At 39.9% G+C, this 23483-nt stretch overlaps 1 long non-coding RNA gene across 2 annotated transcripts in view; it reads right to left on the reverse strand.

Annotated features, from left to right (window-relative positions):
- The window catches only part of LOC131137859 (uncharacterized), a 116395-nt gene that overhangs the window by 8378 nt on the left and 84534 nt on the right, over positions 1-23483 (reverse strand). Inside the window, exon 4 of one of the 2 annotated variants that reach the window (XR_009131990.1) lies at positions 7048-7120. The exons of the other annotated variant lie outside the window; for it this stretch is intronic. This is a non-coding gene — a long non-coding RNA (uncharacterized LOC131137859). Of the gene's footprint in view, positions 1-7047; positions 7121-23483 lie in introns of those variants that run through there. 2 annotated transcript variants of the gene reach the window in all.

A 23483-nucleotide genomic window follows, 5' to 3' on the forward strand; every position in this document is an offset into this window, starting at 1 on the left:
GAGACACGTTGCTATGAGAATAGTTCATGGTGTTGCTGTCCAATGAAAACACTGTATCTCCGGAGACCATGGAGAAACAGGTAAGTAGTAGTAGTAAGTAGTAGTAAGTAGTAAATAGTAGCATTGCATTCAAAAATACAAAAACTAATATTTGTCCACGGCGGCACGGTGGACTAGTGGTTAGCGTGCAGACCTCACAGCTAGGAGACCAGTGTTCAATTCCACCCTCGGCTATCTCTGTGTGGAGTTTGCATGTTCTCCCCGTGCATGCGTGGGTTTTCTCCGGGTACTCCGGTTTCCCCCCACATTCCAAAAACATGCCAGGTTAATTGGCGACTCCAAATTGTCCATAGGTATGAATGTGAGTGTGAATGGTTGTTTGTCTATATGTGTCCTGTGATTGGCTGGCGACCAGTCCAGGGTGTACCCCGCCTCTCGCCCGAAGACAGCTGGGATAGGCTCCAGCACTCCTTGCGACCCTCGTGAGGAAAAGCGGTAGAAAATGAATGAATGAATATTTGTCCCTTGAATTGTATCATAAATGTATTTCCTGTATATTTATTGTTTTTTTTACATTTTCCTAAGTAAACCTGTATTTGCAGATTTCCAATAAAACACATAGTAATATGAAATTGCAGTACTGCTGAATGCTGAAAGGGGTCAGGCTGAACTGGAAGATTGTTCTTGTCATGGAAGTCCTTCCATAGAGGTAAAGCCAGTTTATTTTCTTTCTACTAGCACTAGCTAGCTGAAAATCAAGTGAATTTATGCTCAACAGACTGAATGAATAAACATGACTGTCAGGACGGAGGATTATGCACCCAAACTCACCAGGATGTGATCAGACTTTTACAACAAAGTATCAGAACATGTGAATTATTGGCAGTCATATCCTAAAGTATTCTCACCCATAATTATAGCAATGTAATAAAAGTAAGAATCCAAAAGTTGTGCATAACATTGCTAATATTTCTTGACAAAAATGAAACCAAGCAATTGAAGGTAACACACACCAGCCTGACAAGCCTGTGGTTAAACTGCAATCCATTAACCAATTAAGAGTTTATTTCAACTACAGCAACCTGACAAAAGTCACACTTGTGTACATGACACACACACACAACACCACACACACCGGTGCTGACTCAGTGCATACTTTGCCAGGATCCAATCAATGCACCTTTGAACTAATGGAAATGGGCTCCTGATAGGAATCTAATGGGGCCTCACTTGAGCAATTTATACTTGAACATGCTATTACATGCTTCTCCTGTGAAAGCAGCACTTTACCAGGATGACAGCCCATTATAGATTCCTGGATTAATTCCTCCTCCCCTCTCAATGACCCAGGTGGAGTCCTTCCGAGAGGAACTTGACATAAAACGCTGTAGTCATCATCATCTGATATTAGTATAAGTTTGGAAAGTTTTTTTAGTGACTTTTTCAAACTTGGTTGATGTTAAGTGACTGTGTGATGATTTTAGCATTCTTTGTAAGATGGCACGGTGAGTCAGACTGAATAATGACTTCCTATCATTTCAGATGGGTTGAGTAGCTTGTTGTGAGTTTGCTGATTGCTCATGATTGTCTCCTGTCAAATAAATCTAGTTTTATGATAAGGGACGGAAGTGGAAATGTGTGCAAGTTACAGTATATTATTCATGTAGAGTAAATAATCCCTCGTTTATCGCAATAAATTGATTCTAGCCCGACCGTGATAAGTGAATTTCTTCATACGATTTCTCATTCCAGAGAATAGAAACCTTATATTGTAAACTATATTTGTATATAATTGTGGGTATTTGTTAATTCCTTTTAGGTTGTTTGTATTGTCTATTTTTAGTTTGTTTATTTTTTACTATTTGACTGGTTCTGTCTTATTTGCTGCTGAGCAATGTAAATTCTGCTTATAAACCACTATTTGCAACTATGCCTGAAATATATGAATATATATTTTACTAAAACAAAGATAAACAACAAGACATGATTATACAGCGGATGGTGTTCACCGTGTAGGTCATGGAGGGCTTTAAAAGTTAAAAGGAGGAGCTTGTAGGAAATACCTTGTTGGGCCCGTGGCCTGTGGAGCTGAAAGGGAATGTGATGTGGTCTGAGGATTTAGCGTGGGTAATTATTCTGGCAGCAGCGTTTTGAATGAGCTGTAATTGATGGATGAGTTTCAGTGGCAGACCAGTGAGTAGTGAATTAGTGAATAATAATAATTAAGACGAAGAAGTGACCAAAGCATTGATGAGAACTTCGGTTGAGTGCTGGGACAGAAAAGGGTGGAGCCTGGGGTTGTTGCCAAGGTGGAAAAAACACTGGGCAAAATACAGTAAATAATCCCTCGTTTATCGCAATTAATGGATTCCAGCCCGACCGTGATAAGTGAATTTCTGCATACGATTTCTCATTCTAGGGAATAGATTGTAAACTGTATTTGTATATAATTTTGAGTATTTGTTAATACCTTTTAGGTTGTTTGTATTGTCTATTTTAGTTTGTTTATTTTTTACTATTTAACTGGTTCTGTCCTATTTGCTGCTGAGCAATGTAAATTTTCCCAATGAGGGACAAATAACGGTATATCTAATCTAATCTAATGTAGTTTTATGATAAGGGAGGGAAGTAGAAATGTGTGTTACAGTATAGTTACAGTTACAGTTACAGTTACAGTATATTATTCATGTAGAGTAAATAATCCCTCGTTTATCGCAATTAATTGATTCCAGCCCGACCGTGATAAGTGAATTTCTGCATACGATTTCTCATTCCAGAGAATAGAAACCTTATATTGTAAACTATATTTGTATATAATTGTGGGTATTTGTTAATACCTTTTAGGTTGTTTGTATTGTCTATTTTTAGTTTGTTTATTTTTTTTTTACTATTTGACTGGTTCTGTCCTATTTGCTGCTGAACAATGTAAATTTTCCCACTGACGGACAAATAACGGTATATCTAATCTAATCTAGTTTTATGATAAGGGAGGGAAGTGGAAATGTGTGCAAGTTACAGTATATTATTCATGTAGAGTAAATAATCCCTCGTTTATCGCAATTAATTGATTCCAGCCCGACCGTGATAAGTGAATTTCTGCATACGATTTCTCATTCTAGGGAATAGAAAACCTTATAATGTAAACTGTATTTGTATATAATTTTGGGTATTTGTTAATACCTTTTAGGTTGTTTGTATTGTCTATTTTTAGTTTGTTTATTTTTTACTATTTAACTGGTTATGTCCTATTTGCTGCTGAGCAATGTAAATTTTCTATCTAATCTAATATCTAATCTAATCTAATCTAATCTAATCTAGTTTTATGATAAGTGAGGGAAGCGGAAATGGCCCCAAAAACATATTTTTGGGGGGTTGAGGAGTAGGGCCATGTTATATTATCTGAGTAGAGTCTCACTATCCCTCACTTTTAAAAACTGTCATGCTGCCACCGTCTCTCCACAAGCTGCAGCCATTCATTGGCAAAGTCTCGGGAGAATGAGCTCTTATTAAAAAAGCACCAGAGATGTGAGAAAAGGGCATGAAGAAGCTTCTCTAAAAGCTTGCATTTGAAGATAGTGTTCAAGTGCCGCCTTTTTCAAATCCTCTGCCAGTTTGTACACAAAACATACTCAATGGAAAAACCCTTAAATTTGCTAGAGAGGAAGAAGCAAAAGCTCTTCCAGTCTGGGAGCTCACCTCCCAAGACAAAAAGTGGACTGGGGGAAAACCGATGGGAGGAGAAGAAGCTGACAGCTTCGGAATAAATGACTCGACTTCAAAACCCCTCACATCTCTCCGTATCCCTGCAGACCGACCAAAAACAAGCAAGCTGCAGAGCAAAAACACAGCGTGTTTTTTTTATTTATAATGTCCCCCTATACTTCAAAGCTTACCACCATGGCAGGGAGAGAAAATAATCCTTTGTCAAGGGAGCAAGGGGACGACATCAATTAGTTAGGATTTTGGTAACAAGCCGGCCGCTGTTGCAAATTCTTAAACCCAGACAGACTCGGTAATGAAATGCTGACTCAAGACAGGAGAGCCAATTAGTGGAAGCACTCAAGGCACAAACAATCTATCCTCCAAAATCAGAGGCTACTATAAGAGGGCAGCGCATAAAAAGAATATGAAGTGTTTTCTTTTGACATTTAGCATCTTCTCCACTACTGATAAATGTTCTGCTGCTGAGATTCTTCCAGATGGTTGGAGACACAGGTGGCCAAGCAACTTTGGGAAGAAGGACATCTGCACTTGTCACCTGGAGACTAAGAGTAACAATCTCGTCATCTGTCCTCACTTTATCAGCCTGACGTGACCCCCTTCCAAAACACACACACACACACACACAAGTTGATATTATCAACTCAGCAAGAGGTTGCTGGCTGGTTGCCTTTAGCAAGGTTAGACCCAACGATTTTGGGTGTCTGAATGGATTAAATGGATTTACAGGATTTTGGAAAAATTCTGTTTACAAACGTTACGGTTTTTATCTGACCTTCTGGAGAGAATTAATAACAAAAACTGAAGTACCATGGTACTTCCAAAGTTCAAAATCTTTTAGAGGAGGAGCTACTTGGATCCTAGGAAAGGATAGTCTTCAGGAGTCTTGGTTTAGGTTTTTCTTTGTATGGGAATTTTGCAGGATTCTGTAAAAACGTGAATCTTTGAGGGGTGGTGCATGAACCAAGTTAGGATCCATAAAATATTGGGATCCAACAGTACCTTAAATTTAGGGTGTCAAAACTTGTGTCGGAAATTTCTTCCATGCATCCATCCATTTCCTACGCTTATCCTAGTCCGGGTCCGGGTAAGCAATATCAGTCGAAAAGCCCAGACTTCCCAGACCCAGGCCACCTCCTCCAGTTCCACCACTAGGACACTGTGGTGTTCCCAGGACAGCTGTGAGACATAATCCGTCCAGTGTGTCCTAGGTCTGCCCCCAGGCTTTCTACCAGCTGGTCAAGCCTGGAACACCTCACCAAAGAGGCATCTGGGACGCATCCGGACAAGATGCCAGAGCCACTTCAACTGGTCGTCTTGATGTGAAGGTGTCGTGGCTCCACTCCGAGCCCCTGCAGACTCAGCTCTATTTTTACCACCATGGTCCGGTACTGCAACCGCATCGTTGAACTCAACCTTCCCTGACTCGTAAACAAGACCCTGAGATACTTGAACTCCTCCACATGGGGCAGGACCTCATTCCTAACCTGAAGGGCGCAATTGACCCTTTTCTGACTGAGAACCATGGCCTCAGGTTTGGAGGTGCCAAGTCTCATCCCAGAAAATTACCCCAGTAAACACTGAAGAGACCAGTCCAGGGTGTACCCCGCCTCTCGCCTGAAGACAGCTGGGATAGGCTCCAGCACCCCCACGACCCTCGTGAGGAAAAGCGGTAGAAAATGAATGAATGAATGAACACTGAAGAACCCAAAGAGGCCATCAGGACCACATCGTCTGCAAATAGCAGAGACGAGATCCTAAGGGTCCCTGAACTGGACTCCCATGATGCCTTGGCTACACCTAGAAATTCTGACCATGAAAATTATGAACAGAATTGGTAGTCTTGGCGGAGACCGACCCCCATCGGAAACAGACTCCACTTAATGCTGGCAATCTGGACCAGGCTCCTGTTCCGATTGTACAAGAACTGAATGGTTTGGTTCTTTATTCTGTTGTACATATTAGCTTAGCAGTATTGTAATTCACCCCACTACTTCAACATACTTCAGAGTTTAAAATATAAGAATTATGTATGTAATGTCTGTAAAGAAGTGTCGGACTGGTAATGCCGATACTAGCCTGATATTAAATGTACTTCCTGTTAGTATTAACAGTCGGACCTTGAGGTTTGACCGTTCATGTTCTAATTTTTAACACCAAAACAGTTTAGGATTTCTGCGTAATCCTGCTTCCAAACTTCACTTGGGCTCTTGTGGTTCCGGTGTCAGACTTTCCAGATGCTATCATCATCTAATCATCCTCTTAAGAAGCTTATCTGAAGCATAAAATCGGATCTGCTGTCGTTTCATTTTTGATTGGTAAATAATTACATCCACTTATCATCATCAAGGCAGCAACTTTCATGCAAATCATCCAACAGATGACATGTTATTTCTCTTTTAATGAGTCCACAGTTTATTTCCGGTGTACACATCTTTTTATTTTTTATTTTTTAAACAGGATTTTACTGATAGGCTGCGGTGATGGCGTTTCTGGCTAATTGTCTGTATTCCGCAAATGAGGATGGGATTTCTGAAAGGATGTTGTGATATTGTTACCAAAATAGAGTCTTAAGCTGTGTGTTTGCTGCGTGGAGACAACATGGACTTCCTGTCAGGGATCATCTCTGCTCAGATTGATACAACTGGGATTACGCCACTTGCAGCAGTACTCCATCCCCTCAAAACACAACGACATCTGGATGCTGATTGGCTACACTCTTTCAAATGTGTTGTTTGGTGTGTTTACAGTCTGTCCCAAAAACAAAGCAACTCTTTGCGGTTTAGGTTAATAAACACACTGACTACAATGCATGTATTTATGGTAATAAACTATTATTAGTACATGTATTAAGTGCAAATAACTACAATTAATATTTCTGCCCTGTCTATAACACAAGGCTCTTATAAGAAAGGTAGTGTTTGTCAAATGAATTTGATATGAGCACTTTTATCCTCTTATGGATTTCTCTGCATAATCCCGCATTGAACTTTTAGATGCATTATGAACCTCAGCAGGCTGTCAAAGTTGTCGGGTAAAAGCAACATAAATAAGTTGACGGCATGTGGGTGCTGAGGATTCCGGCTCAGTTCTGACTGAATAAAGCACTAGCCACTAAGCCATTACTAGCCATTTTTGCACCGCAAGTAAAAGGAACAAAGGTTCCTGGAATTGTATATGTTTACATGTCCTGTTTTTTAACAATAAAAATGCAGAAATAGAAGTGCAAAAGCAAAAACAATGTTCAGAAACTGCAACAAAAAAAAAGTGCAAAAACAATACATCACCCTGAAATAGTTATCTAGACACAGACAATGAAGTTATTGCTTCTGGACAATTCTGTCGACAATCCTCAAACATGGGCTCCAGCAGCGACGTCGCCCTAAACAATTCTGTGAACCTTCAAAAGGATATTTCAAAATACCAGGGTCAATAGGAACGTTTTGGAAAAGTTCACAATGGAAAAGAATGAATGAATGAAAATGAAGTTCAATTCTTCTGTTATTTTATGTAAAGGATTCCCTACCTTGCGTCTTGAAATATGCATGACTAAGCAACTAACTCATATATATGTCATGCAAGAAAAAGTTGTTCTGCTTTTGGAGAAGTCAATTATGAAATTCAGTCGTCAGCTAAAACAATATAAAAAAAAACATGCCTCTGGCTTCCCCTCCGAGTGGTTAAAAATAACTGAAGGGTGTGGAGAAGACATTTTCTTTTGTTTAAAATGAGTTTTGCGCATAGAAAATGCTTAAAGTCACTTTACATAACACAGTGGAACCTTGGTTAGTGTTATGAATTCGTTCCACGAGGTCCGACTTTAACTGAAATGGATGTCAACTGAATTAATTCTTGCCAAAAGAAATAATGTAAATCCAATTAATCTGTTCCAGAAAGCAAAAAGTCTTAACACAAAACATCTTTTTTTTATATAGTTTTACAATTGAGCCCGAATGGAGGCTGACGTCATTGCAGCACCCCAATGATTGGGTTTGATTGCTTTATAGGAAAACTTTTTAATGTTGTGTTTTTTTTAACTCGTATCGGTACATATTTCTGAGGTATAAGCTAGGGATGTTAAGTTGCTGTGTGATGAATCATATGTTAGTACACTGATCTTAGTAAGATGACATTGAGTCATAACGACATACTGCAATTTCCCATGGGTTGACAAACTTGTGAGTGCACTGAGTGCATGATTGGTTCCTGCCGAAGAAATAGCTACCCTTTCACCAAACATCCGCGAACTGCACAGTATTTAAACAATTAGTAGTAGTTCTTAAGTAAAAGAGTTGTCACAAGACTAGAATTTACCTATAAATTTGCCTCACTGATGTATGGCTTATGCACCGGAATATACAGTAATTATGAATATACTTTATTATTAATGGTGAGTCATTGCTGGTAATTTTGGCACAAACAAACAAAGTCAGACATGCTCATTTCCTGTGTTTTTGAAGATTTATGATTGATGTGACAAGAGAATTTATAGTCTATATTTTGAGTTTCCAGGGTCACATGGGATGACAATAGCTTGTAACGCCTGTCAGTGCACAAGTCAAAAGCTAATCGTGATGACGGCGATGCGTCTTTTCTCTCTGTGACCTTATTAATGATTGCAATAGAAAAGAACGTTGACATCTTTTGTTGCAATCGGAGATGGCATAAAGAGCAAGAAAACAAATGACTAAAAGAGTGAGGAAATGAAAGATCTTGTGTAGATCAAGAACTTCCAGTTTTCTGCTGCTGATGAACACCCTAAAAAAGTGACACCTGTCTGAAATCAAGCATAGTCTGTGAAAATTTTTGCTATTTTTTGTATGTTAGTTATCAACTATCATACTGTATGTGACATTTGTTTCATGGTTAACTAGACTCATGACAATAAAGAATGGAGCAAATTTACAGTTATTAAGTGCTTGTTTAATTTAATAGGAAGGCAGGTGATATAGTATAATGGTGACAGCCCACCGCCTATACATACAGTATGTATAAACACGCATTTTTTTGTTATTTTGATGTTCACATAAAGGTTAATAAAATAAAATTAAATATATATCTTGGAATAAATACATAGAAATTGAGAGTAATATGCTCTCATGGTTTGAGTGATGTGGCTAATTTATGGCTAAAAATTCATGAAGTAGTGACAAGCATGTGTGACGTGGAAGCTAATATCATGCCTTAAAGTCTCACAAATCTTAAGAAAGTTTGATAAAAGTGTAGAAAAGACTACAGCTTCTGTTCAGACTTCTAAGACCGCCAACCCTCCACTATCACAACGGGGTTTCAAAAGACTGGACTACTGCACGATCAAGAGCTTTAGCTCAACATAAATGGCTAATCTGCCTTGAGACAAAAGTGACACAAAGAGTGACAATGAAAGAAGAAGAGAGAGAAACCGACAAAGTGTGTGATGAAAAAAATATGAGGCTGTTCAATTGTGATTTGAATTGTTGTGATTTGATTTTTAATTTTGAAAACATCTTTTTTGTATAATTTTACAGTTAAGCCCGAATGGAGGCTGACGTCATTGCAGCACCCCAAGGATTGTGTTGTAGATTGCTTTATGGGAAAACTTTTTAAAGTTGTGTTTTTTTAACTTGTATCGGTACATATTTCTGAGGTATAAGCTTGGGATGTTAAGTTGTGTAAAGAGTGACAATGAAAGAAGAGAGAGAAACCGACAAAGTGTGTGATGAAAAAATAATGAGGCTGTTCAATTGTGATTTGAATTGTTGTGATTTGATTTTCAATTGTGAAAACATATTTTTTTATAGTTTTACAATTGAGCCAGAATGGAAGCTGACGTCATTGCAGCACCCCAATGATTGTGTTGTAGATTGCTTAATGGGAAAACTTTTTAATGTTGTGTTTTGTTATCTTGTATCAGTACATATTTCTGAGGTATAGTTTGGGATGTTAAGTTGTCTAAAGAGTGACAATGAAAGAAGACAGAGAAACCGACAATGTGTGTGATGAAAAAATTATGAAGCTGTTCAATTGTGATGCAGAAGAAGACGACTTTGGTGGTTTTAGATCCCAGGAGAAGGAGGAGGGACAGGGATGAATGACTTTTTTAGGTGCTCACTGAGCTGAAGATTTGCTGACAGCTCCGATGCTGATATTTGCGGAAAATGTGCACTGAACTATAAATTTCCCAGTTTTTGGGGGCAGTTGGACTTAAAAAGCTCCACAGTTGTCCAGTCAAAAGGCAGACCGATTCTATCGGCCAAATGGGGCTTGTTGATGTGACTGTATGTGTCCGTGCTGTCCTATGAAATCCAATATTGATTCAGTCATACCTTCCTTGTCACGGCGAGCACGCTTCATTACATCACGGGAAAGTGATGAAAGCTTCATTAAGTCCTGGCAGGCTCGCCCCATTGATGTGGATGTTGCTTTCTGCAGCTCAGCGGAGCGTCAAGATCATTTTCCTGTGACCCAGAAGCACGATCCGTCCCCCTAGGATTGACTGATGTTTATTTGTGGAGCGCCTTCTAGGTTTGATCAAGGTGGGAGGATAAATAATGGGAAGCACCCCATGGAATGAGCGATATATACCTGATTCTCTGCTGACCAATTTAACTCAACTGTACAAGGATATTGCCCTATATTTGTAATCAAATTTATCATTTATGAAATCTGTGCTTAACCGACACACATTAAAATGTTTTATTGGGCCCGAAAAAGAGCATTGTTCACAATAAGCCTCACAAAAAAAAATGTCCCATTCTACGAGATAATGACTTTTGATGGTGAGCCAAAGACCATTGCTTTTTATTTTCATTTTCCTGGCTGAATGACTCCCTAAAAGGAGTCAGAAGTAGTTAATTTGTCTTCATAGACTTTCATTGGTCTGCTTGAACCACTAACAGGCCGTTTTAGGTGAAATAATAATGAAATTAGCATCGCTAATTAGGGATGTTCGATAATATCAGTTTGATATTACTATGACAAAAATGACATATTGGTTCATAACAGTATCGTTTTTTTTGGCGAAAATGATATTGGCGGGCAAGTGGTGACATGCTCCACACAGCAACAAGTTTGCTAGCTCAGTATGTCTGCAGTCTGGAATGATTTTTAAGTAAGTATTAAGTAAAAAAGTAAGTATTAAATAATACAATCCGTCATGCTTCGTTTGTTGACATGCTGAATAATTTCACTTGATTGTATTAGCAGTGGCGGCACGGTGGCCGAGTGGTTAGCGCGCAGACCTCACAGCTAGGAGACTCAGGTTCAATTCCAACCTCAGGTACTCTGTGTGGAGTTTGCATGTTCTCCCCGTGCATGCGTGGGTTTTCTCCGGGTAAAAACATGTTAGGTTAATTGGCGACTCCAAATTGTCCATAGGTATGAATGTGAGTGTGAATGGTTGTCTGTCTATATGTGCCCTGTGATTGGCTGGCCACCGGTCCAGGGTGTACCCCGCCTCTCGCCCGAAGACAGCTGGGATAGGCTCCAGCAACCCCCCGCGACCCTTGTGAGGAAAAGCGGTAGAAAATGAATGAATGAATGTATTAGCAGTTCACACCCAACCTGGATCGGTCGTCAGCCAATCGCAGGGCAGCATTTCATACTTTGCACTTTACTTTGTTTTTATTGGGATGTTTGTGCCACATAGAAATGTGCAGCTTCCCAAATTGTATTATGACCGTCATAATTTTTATTTGTCTGCATACCGGAGTATAGTCTTATTTTGCACAGTGTTTATTTATGAAAGTTGACTATTAGTCGACTATGATCAAAATCCAAATAATCAGATTCAACTATGAAGATCCCACTAATGTGTCCATAATATACACCTCTCCATACCATGACCCCACTGCCACCAAGAAGCACTCGATCCACAACAATGACGCACGTTATTGATGCCATTTTGACTGCACAGAGATACCAAGATGGGATTGTTGTGCCATTCACCCATGACCATCACCTCTTGTTGTAGCATAATCATGCACGGCACACTTGTGAGGTGGATGAATTATGAATGCTCACTGACAGATTTAGTAAACACAATTTTACAGATAGGTCTAGAGATCATGAAAAATTGCAGCAAAAAAACAATATTGTGTTTATAACAAGTCTATAGGGTATTTTGCTGACTTTCTACTAGAAGAAGACGACTGATCCTCCTCTACTGCTGCGATGAGCGTTGAAATGTTAATATCAGGTTTTGCAAACGTTTGAACAGCTCCAGGTTCAAAAGTAGGAGCCACCTTCTGGTGAAGTGGGTGTTAATTCAGAGTTCATCTCTGGGTGACCTTGTGAATTAACCGTGAGTCATAATCTTGCAGGATTAGGAAGTTCTGGGACATCCGGTTTTGATGTTTTAATGCTGTCTTTATCTTTTCTCGCTTACTGTCTCAGGAGGATTTTTTTTCCCCCCTCCTTCTTCAGCATTCCCTTTCCTCCTTTAAGTCAAGACAAGACTCGGTTTAGAATGGCAGTGCTGATTGCTACTCTAAATGCAAGTATACATAGAATGCATATACTGTGTATACTTTGACATATGAATACACAGTATAATACATGTTGGCGACTGCCATGAGGTTCCGAAGCGCATTCCTCACTCGTACATTATGGATGCTGTGATGATAATCTAATGATAATCTAATATATATGCAAATTCCCCACAGACAGAGGCAATAAGAATGATGCATTATTAATACATTTATATGCCCACCAGAGTTAAAGTCAAAGTTGGGTGATCACACTGAACTTTAAGGGATAGAAATATGCCTTGAGAATAATTAGTACTCATAACAGAAGTATCACAGTCTCCAAATGTTCCTGGGCAACTTGGTCAACTTAATAAGTTGCTTTACAGGCGACTAGATAATGTTCATGTGCTTTCACAGATACAGAAATGCAAGCATATTAAAGGCATAGCTGGTGTAAAACCCACAAGTGTTTAAGCGGCATCCCCAAAGTTTTGAGAGAGCACATGTCCACGTAATAATGCGCACATTCGGGATCCAACACATATGGCTGTAAGTTAAAAGTGCAATTTTATAAAGATAAATATCAGTTTATTATCAACGCCTACAAAGGTGGGTTCGGCAGCTACCTGCACAACACCGGAAGTCCTCGTAAGCACTTGGGAATGTGACCAACCACAGTGGAGTGGGGGTGCCTGGAGGCCGGCTGTGAGTGCAATAAATTAAAACAGACCTTTTTCGAGGGAAACACGAAATCTAAAAGAATACAGCTGAATAGGTGCAGATTCGAGAAGATCCAGAAAGCTTTCTGTTAGTGGTGCTCCAATCGCTAATCGCCAATATCAGGGAAAGAAAGCATTTCTGACTCTGCGATGACGTCGGTCTCAGCGTTTTCAGGTAATAATGTGGGAAGACGAGAAATAAATGCATTATGAAATACCAAACGTGAGTTGTGGATATCAGCATTTGGTTAATATTATGGACATTTTCATTGTGTAAAAGTAGCTCTCACAAATAAAAACCTTGGTGACCCCTAATATAGCCAGTAGTACATTTAAACATTTACACTGCATGTACGTATGTGATCGGTATCGGTATGGGCCAATCTCATCCCTACTTTCTGTGCTGGTTATTGTGTGTAGCTGCTCTAAAGGAGTGTAAAATTCAATACAAAGGGCAAAAAGCATTATAGCATTATAGCATTATAGGTCCCCTTTAAAATGCAGGTGAACAATGGTAATTGAAAAGAGAAATGGATGGTTTTGGAGCTGCATAAATGGAATCTAATAGTTATGCAATTTTAATTGCAAATGTCGATCTGAAATAGTTAGTTATAGTCAGTTATTTGTTGTTTTTCACCATTCGCTGAAGGTCCTGGTAACCCACCACAATAAGTGGGCATATACCGTAAATGATCCTTTCTAGGTAGCGCGAACAAGCCAAGTGGCAATACAAGCAAAGGCCCCCTTTTTCAGCTCTTTCAAGGCCTACCTCCTCCTCTTTTTTTTGTAACAGCGTGACAGAGTGTCAGCAAACATCAAATCCACAGTGTGCTTATATGTGCATTGTCAACAACACAGACGGATCCCCTCGCCCACATTCTGTCAACTGTGACGGACGGAAGGACATCAAACACTACCCCCCGCCCCCCCACCCGTTTTCACCTTTGGTCAGCGCTGTATGGACGCCTCCTCCTTTAGCTTGTGTTATACTTGCACACATGCTGTGGTTTCAGCATGTCTCCTGTCAGGTCCACCAACAGATATGGCAGCCATTGTGTCGTATATTGTATACAAAGTCTCAAAGGAGTGTGTCTTTCTCAAGTTACATCATTCAGTCATTCATTCATTTTCTACCGCTTTTTCCTCACGAGGGTCGCGGGGGTGCTGGAGCCTATCCCAGCTGTCTTTGGGCGAGAGGCGGGGTACACCCTGGACTGGTCGCCAGCCAATCACAGGGCACATATAGACAAACAACCATTCACACTCACATTCATACCTATGGACAATTTGGAGTCGCCAATTAACCTAGCATGTTTTTGGAATGTGGGAGGAAACCGGAGTAAACCCACGCATGCACGGGGAGAACATGCAAACTCCACACAGAGATGGCCGAGGGTGGAATTGAACCCTGGTCTCCTAGCTGTGAGGTCTGCGCGCTAACCACTAGACTGCCGTGCCGCCTAAGTTACATCATATGTTATCATTTTTTAAAGCAGTGTCAGCCCACTATGAATTAATGAGTCTCACATATAACCTAATGAAGTGTCTTGTGGGTACATTTTATTATGAATATACTTTTAAAAAAAACACTTTTTGTAATTTGTAATTATCTCTAGATACTCAGACACTGAATAAAAAATATTCTATGTTTTATATTCAGTCAGTTTTAGTGTATAAGTCTTTGTCAGGTTAAATGACTAACCTAATGCGCTCAGGCTTGATAGACCAAGTGTTCTTCTAATTAGTTCATTAAAAGCTCAAGTCGCCCGCCTCTAAATGATGGAGTCCTTTTTCAAATGCTCCAGCTGTAAGGGTGAGAGGGGGCATGTGCATATTTTAACCCCATCGCTATCTTTCCGTAGTTACTCGTTAATTGGAGCCAATAGGAAACGAATACACTCTTGACACTGTGAACATTGATGCCAAAGGAATCTTTGTGATAGATCATCTATAACAGAAATGCCAATTAGAAAATAATTAGCTTTAAAAGGACCATTACCCTGAGATGACCATTAGAAAGGATTTGATTGGTTCACAATGTAACCATCACCAGGATGAAGCTTCTCCATGGTGCTGCAAGCTGACCTCCAGTGACATGAAGAGGTATCTATTGAGGCATAAGGGTCTTGTTATTTTCCCAGCAGGCACCTCATTAGAGTCCCTATGACCTTTCACAATTGAACAGACGATTGGTCGTCCAGTACTTTCAGGACAGAAGACCCGTCAACTGCCATTTTTTTTTTTTTTACCAAAGGGAGGACGTACAAGCTCAGCATCTTTGGATCCGGACTAAATAGGATGCATTTTTAGATTCAATGATAGTAAAGATTAACCTCTATTATTCCAAACATTTATATTATGGCAACATGAAGCCAACATGCAAATACTGAAGCAATAATGTCTGGATTATCTATACACATATGTTGTCATGCCCTGTCCTTGTCCACCCAGGCTATTTTGCATCTCATTAGCACAAAAAGCCTTTCACAGTCTCTTGAAAAAAGGCTCATGACCCACTCTAGACGACCTTCACTCAAAACAGAACCACAAATTATGCATTATTGTGATTTTAGCCACATTGGTATTCTTCTTCCATTTGGTCAATGCCACTTGGGATGCACAAGGAATAATGGACCAAAAAATGGTCAGTTTAAATTAACTCCACCCACGGCCCGACCCCCAGGCCCGCCCACTCTACTGTTGTTGGTCACACTCCGAAGTTCGCTATCTGTGAACCAAACTTTTTAGGAGTTGATAAACGGTTTAGCTTTTAACATACAGTCATATGTGTTGGATCCCGAATCCGATTCGGAAGTAGTGACTGGACAGTCCGAAGTTTCTCAAGAAAAGAGGTTACATCAAGACATAGCATTTAGCATTTTAGTGTTTTCTAAAGCATCGGTAACGTGTAATGTGGTCATTAAATGTTTTTTGCGGGACTACCTATCAACCTAGCAACTCTAGACTTGATGAACTTCGAATATATCATCTGCTCTCTGTATGCACACTATATATTGCTACACAGACAACCACCTTTTTTCCATTACTTAGACAAAATAAACACGGTTAGGATACTGATAAATTGTTACTTAATGCCTGCTCTTCTGACTCTTTGACACAACCAAGTAACGTCGGAAAGGTGTCAGGCTTCAGCTACAGTTAGTCGGCTAATCCAGCTGCATACTTCCCCCATGTTCACAAAACAGTCCAGCGTTAAATGCCATTGACAGATTAAAATATTTTTTTTTTGTTGGTACGGAATCAGTAACTCCAACTACTTGTGCCTGATGTTTGCGTCGTTAGGAATTGTCAACAAATGTAGCTTTCCCTTTCACCGGAAGAAACACTTCCTATGAGCCACTGCTAACAATGTAAATGTAAAAGAGCTTATCTGGCTTACAGCCACGCCCATAAAGGAAGGCCATTCTCTGTGACATCCCAAAGGAACAGTTTTGCAAAGCCCGTTGAAACAGAGCGTTTTGAGACATCTGAAACTTCATTCAGGGCTAACTTCCAAATGCGCAAACCTCATTATCTGAAATTTGTGCATCGTTTAACACGAGAATACAACATTCTAACTACATTTATAAGTCAGAAAAGTGGAAAAAGCATAAAAGGTCGCCTTTACGTTGCATATTTGCCCCTTCTGTTCTGTACTTTGTGTGGTTTTGCTATTGGCAGCCATTTGTGTATTGTCTGCTTTCACAGTGCCTGGCTCCAGCTGGAGTTTGGACAACTGCACACCCCTACTGCTGCTGCTTGGCTGCCTGGCTACTTGTTTGAAGCCAGGAGATGCCATTTTCTTTCTTCCAAGCTCAAAGGATGCACTCACTTGGATTTCTTTTACTTTTTGGCCGTGTAATCGTTGTAGTGTCTCATAGTATGTCCAGTTGTTTTCCTGCCATCCAGACTGGCTGTCTGCGTTTCTTTGTTTTATAGCGGTAAGTTTTCATGGTGCCTTTTTTCAATAGTGGTTGGGCACCATTGTCTTTGGCTTTGGCTTCCTCCTTTGGTGGCGTTAGAGCTTGTCAGCTTTTCAGACTCACTAACCTGCATCTGAAGTCCACACATCCACAACACCTGTACTGTAAACATGACAAAGTTTACACCCTTAAGAGGCTCAATGGTAATTGGTCTAATCACAAAATCAACCAGGTGGTAGTTTCTTTTACGACAATGGCTATAAAACCTCCAACAAAGACAAACTTTCCTAATTTAGAGCGGCACCAAATTGCAAATCTACCTCGTGCATATGTTTGTCATTAACACCAATGAATTATTCATGGAGAAAATTAAGCAAAATGCTAACAAATAGGAAAGAAATCCAACATCAATTTATCTGAATCTGCTGCAAATTAAAATGTCATTTAACATGATTCATGGTCAAATAAGCAGTTTCTTCTGCATTACCCTGCTAACACATAACCAACAACAACATTCCAAATGTATCACATTTACACATTGGCTTTTCATCATCCATTTTGAATAAAGTGAAGGTGAAAGTGTAGTTGGTTAAGAGGAGTGCTCCTCAGGCTGGAGACAAGTCCATTTATCCAATGGTTTATTTTCAATTTCATGCTTTTCTGCTTCCATCAAAAAGTGTCAGTGGGTGACAAGTCTCCGGCGGTAACTACCGCAGTGGCGACGGGATTTTGTCAACTAAATCCCAGGGTGTCATTCACACATCATAAACATATTCAAGAAATGTCCTAAAATGTGACAAAGTGGGACACTAGTTAAAGAGAATACACAATCGTGATGGAGTGTATCCTTAAAAAAGTCTCCCATGGCTTACTAGGGTTATTTCTGAAGGACTTGCTGCTGTAAGACGCTCATTTAAATGCAAACAAGCTGATTCATTGCTTTCTCTAGCTTGATATATGCATGTTTAGGGAAGCACAGCTAAGTTATTCGCACCCTGGGGACATAAACAGACTTCAAAAGGAAACCCTGATCAGCTCGACCACTTCCAAGAGAACTAAAATGAAACACGACAAAAATTTTTTTTGCAGTGAACAGCAAAGAAACAATAGATTTTTGCTAAAAATATCTCCATGTAAAGACATCCAATACTGGCAGAGCACTTGGAATGACCTCTTGATTCATTTCTCGCTGGATTTAAAACAGGCTTGTTTGGACAATAAAAGCCAATAAGGCAGACCATAATTAAAAGTTAAGCAGTGTAATTATTACGCTCTCTCCATGGCCTGACTTTACACTGCAGAGTGCCTCAGAGTCACTCTCCCTTTGCAGGCAACGGATGAAAATTGGCCTCGACCCCAGGCCAAACATTATCATTATTAGCCCGACAAGTTTTATGAGCACCCCCCCCCCCCCCCCCCCCTCTCCTCCTAATACAACCTCAATTAAACTTTCCTCGTCTCAGGACAACCCAAGGCGTGTGTCTTCAGTTCATTACGGCTCGTCATCGTGTGGACATTTTAATTTTCCGCACTTACCCGTGAAATTTCAGTCTTTGATTCATGAGATATTACACGCATCGGTGGAGAAATGCATCTTATTGCCGTGTTTCCCTTTCAATTGTTGGCTCAAATAATAGCAGTTGGATGTTGCAAAGGTTTCTGACACTGTCACTACTACGGAGCTACATTACAATACATCTCCATACATGACCACTGATTCACTTGGATTCACAATTCACAAAAACAGGCTTCGCTACAAATCTTAAAATAAAGTCTACCAATGATCCGGCAGTCAACATAGAAGGTCTGGTTATAAGGTTTTTTTGATCTTCCACAAGAATGTCCACCTGCACGTCTTCTTTATATATGGAAGCCCGTTTACACCACTGAAAGTTATTTCAATGGTAAGTCATAATTATGAGATAAAAAGTCCTAATTATTATTCATTCATTCATTTTCTACTGCTTATTCTCACAAGGGTCTCGGGCATGTTGGAGCCTATCCCAGCTGTCTTCGAGCGAGAGGCGGACTACACCCTGGACTGGTCGCCAGCCAATCACAAGGAAGAAATTATCAGATAACAGTTTTAATTATGAGATAAAAAGGTCATATTTGTGAGATAAAAAGTCAAAATTATGAGATAAAAACTCCTAATTATAAGATAAAAAGTCAAAATTATGAGATAAAAAGTCATAATTATGAGATGAAACACTGAAATTATGAGATAAAAAGTCATAATTATGAGATAAAGTCGAAATTATGAGATACAAGCTGTGCATGTGCCACAGGTACCGCCTTCTTGATTTGGCAAAAATGGCGACACTCATCTCATTCATCTCATAATTATGATTTTTTAATCTCATAATTTTGACTTTTTACCTCATAATTATGTTTTTTTTATCTCATTTTTATCTTTTTACTTTTTAATCTCGTAATTATGAGTTTTTATCTCTTACTTTTTACTTTTTTACCTCATAATATCAATTTTTAACCTCATAATTATGAGGGATAACTGGTACTTATTTTGCAGCAGTGATCAACAAAGCGGAGACTTCTGGTATAACTAGGCTAGCTCGGCCTAGACTAGGCTAACTAGCTAGCTAGCCAGGCCGGTACCAAGCAGGACGTCTTTTGAAAATTGTCTGGCATTGAATGAGTTAAACACCCACAAAGAAAAAAAATGAGAGATTATAATATCGTGAAAATCTGAAATTCTACATTGGTATGACTAAGCTTCCTCAACTACCCAAAACATAATCGTTTTCCCCAATGCCTTATTCTATTAGCTCTCCATAAGCAAAACATGTAAGACGACACAACAAAGCATCGTATGATCTCGTGTACTTTGCATGCTCTCAATGATGTGTTTATTTACTAAAATAAGAAGTGACCCTATCAGTCATTCAAGTGGGGTTTTGAAGTAATTACAGAAATCCTTTACCGTGGGGTGTTGCAGCACTGTAACCCTTGAAAGTCGCGGCTTGAAGCAAAATCATTAAAATCTCATTAGCATTCTCTTCACAACCGCCAACTCTGCAGTAAATTGGTAAACAGCAGCACGTGATTTGACTACTTTTTATGTTCCGTCTTCTTAACGTGGCAAAAAAATAACAAACCCAGCATGGAGTAAATTAATATGTGCGGAAAAGGCAAGTATCGGTTCTTATCTTTTTCGTTTTATAAGCTTCGGGTGCTTTGCTTTTTGATGTATGTTAATAATTTATATAATAATAATTTAAAACAAACCAAATGTGTTATTCTTTTTAGGTATAAGACACAGAGGTAGGTGGAGGTAATAATGCAACGTGTAATAAACATGTAAGTAATAAAAAGTCATGCAGTCGGTGAATAAATGAAATTCCTGTCAATCGTGACATCTGAGCAGCACACTCGAGCCGAGAACAATGAAGTTAGACCGCCCCCAAAATATTGATGTTGCACGATGACACAAAAGCAATAAAAGCAGCACCCATGGGGCTTTGTCTATGAACCGGTGAAAGCACCAACATATGTGCTACGGGGGGGTTGGGTTGGATTGATAGTACGTTAATAAAAAAACAGCATCTTTACATTACAAAATACTATCTCTAACCAAAATGCAATATAATGCAATCCATCCATTCATTTTCTATAGCGCTAATCCTCATTAGGGTCATGGGTATGCTGGAGCCTATCCTTTTTAATACATAGTAAAGTGATACGGTACGCACATGTGCTGCTTTTTCTTTGGCTTTTTTCATTCATTCATTTTCTACCGCTTATCCCTATCAGGCGAGAGGCGGGGTACACCCTGGACAGGTCGCCAGCCAATCACGGGTCACATATAGACAAACAACCATTCACAAAAACAAACAACCACAAGCATCTCTCACTCTGCATGTATCAGCCATGACATGACATGATACGAATGAAAAAAGTTCTCCTCCTACTCTGTGTGGAAGTGGTAAGTTTATGGCTTCTTACGTCGTCCTTATTCCTCATTCCGTTTGAAACTCTTTGCAATAAACAAACCGGAGTCTCTTACGTCTCTACAGTAATCCCGTATCCTGCCCATTACAGTTGAGCAATGTGTTATAAACAAAGAATTATAGTAGTGTACAGGTGACTATAGGGGTGTTATTTCAAATCTACAGGGCTCTAATAATGGTACAAATCATATTCATTCGTTCATTCATTTTCTACCGCTTTTTCCTCACCAGGGTCGCGGGGGTGCTGGAGCCTATCCCAGCTGTCTTCGGGCGAGAGGCGGGGTACACCCTGGACTGGTCGCCAGCCAATCACAGGGCACATTTGGACAAACAACCATTCACACTCACATTCATACCTATGGACAATTTGGAGTCACCAATTAACCTAGCATGTTTTTGGAATGTGGGAGGAAACCAGAGTACCCGGAGAAAACCCACGCATGCACGGGGAGAACATGCAAACTCCACACAGAGATGGCCGAGGGTGGAATTTAACTCAGGTCTACTAGCTGTGAGGTCTGCGCTCTAACCACTTGACCGCAGCGCAGTCTTTGGCTTTTAGTCAAAACGAATTCAAAACGCCGTCCACACAGCAGCCTCCCAGGGATTACATCACCTTAATTCGTTTAATTGCTCAACGAAAAACAATAAAAAGTATTTTTTTGTGCTTCACTTTCTGGAAAAGAAAGATATGATTTTCCTCACTGTGAGTGGTTAAGATTTAGGCTAGAATGTGTGGAAGTTTACCTTCAGGGATCAATAGAAACTCACCGTCCTATTACAAATACATAATTTAAGAATAATAATAATGGTTCCTATTGGCTGGGAACAAAGCCCTTTAAGGTGACTTTTGTGCACAGGACGGTGGAATCTGATGCTTCCCTCTGTAGAAGGAATGCAAAAAGACATTTTTCTTGCTTATGGTTAAAGTCATTAGTGTGACTGTCCAGCCGTGGCAGATCAGTGGCAGCTCCATCCATCTGAACGCACGGCAGTTGTGTTAAAACGCACAACTGCTAATGGCTGGAGTTAACACTGACTGAGTGATAAGCCTCCGTAAGGAATCATACCGCTCACCTTTTCCCTCCCTCTTATGGAATCTTCCCTCATCACACACGTACTGACAATTCCTACTTCTTCTGCCTCTGTTATGCTCTTACTTTCCAATCATCTAATGTTCAAACCTACTACTTTTTTACACTGAAAACTGTTATTATACAGCCAAACAGTGCAACTAATAAACTAGTCAAGTTCCCAAACAAACTGTGAAGAATAGTTCTTTTAGAAATGGGACACTATAGACAGACTCCAGTTTAGGAATCCTTAAATCGTCTTTAATATTTGTGTGTATTTTTTATGTATATGTAGTGATCTGTGTGGGTGGTTTATTTGTTCAAAGAAAGCACACAGAACGATGAACAATTTGTATCGCGCTTCTTCATTCCTCCGAGATGATCCCTTGTAAAATCCCTTGACTTCCAGCCCATATTTTTCTTTGTATTTTAAACATTTTACACACAAATATCATTTTTGTGAGTACTTTCAGGACCACGTTTTTTCTGGCACACTTATTTACGTGAACTGCAAGGAAGAGATTTGTGAAATTTGAAAACTCATTATATATTCATTCATTTTCTACCGCTTTTCCTCACAAGGGTCGTGGGGGTGCTGGAGCCTATCCCAATTGTCTTCGGGCGAGAGGCGGGGTACACCCTGGACTGGTCACCAGCCAATCACAGGGCACATATAGACAAACAACCATTCACACTCACATTCATACCTATGGACAATTTGGAGTCACCAATTAACCTAGCATGTTTTTGGAATGTGGGAGGAAACCGGAGTACCCGGAAAAAACCCACACATGCACGGGGAGAACATGCAAACTCCACACAGAGATGGCCGAGGGTGGAATTGAACCCTGGTCTCCTAGCTGTGAGGTCTGCGCACTAACCACTCGCCCGCCGTGCAGCCTCTCATTATATATATGTATATCAATGGAATTTTTGTCTTGTTAATAATAATTAGGAGAACATGAGAAAGTGCTAATGACAACAAAGCATTGTGTGTTGAGTTTGCATGTTCTCCGGTTTCCTACCAAAATCCAAGCATGCATGTTAGCTTAATCTGCTACTCTGAAATAGTTCCTAGGTAAGAATGTGAGTGTGAATGATTGTTTGTCTATATGTGCCCTGTGATTGGCTGGCGACCATTCCCGGGTGTCAACTGGGATAGGCTCCAGCATACCCCCATGACCCCCATGAGAGGATAAGTGCCTTAGAAAAAGAATGGATGGATGTTCTTGTGTAAAATAAAGCGGGGTCATACAATCCTAACATTGTTTCATTGTCCTACTGATATGATGCAGTACTGATATTGGTTGAAAATGACACAAATGCGTCCTTAACATACCTTTATATTCACCTTATGGGGCATTATTGTTATTCCAAATGTGCTCGTGAACAAAGATTAGGCAGGTAGATATCACCAGCAACACCTGCGGCGCTGTGTGCATTTGTGCGTATGTGTGTGTGTGCTTAACAAAAGCTTATCCTTTGTGACAATCACATTTAAGTCCTTTTGGAAAACTGGGTGTTTCAATTTTCTTTCTATGGACACATGCCCTCGATCACACACACACACACACACACACAGGCACTATCACAACCATCCTGATAGGCTGCCGGACAAACCATTGACCTTCCC

The sequence above is a fragment of the Doryrhamphus excisus genome, chromosome 11 (assembly GCF_030265055.1).
Source record: "Doryrhamphus excisus isolate RoL2022-K1 chromosome 11, RoL_Dexc_1.0, whole genome shotgun sequence".
Classification (NCBI taxonomy): domain Eukaryota; kingdom Metazoa; phylum Chordata; class Actinopteri; order Syngnathiformes; family Syngnathidae; genus Doryrhamphus; species Doryrhamphus excisus.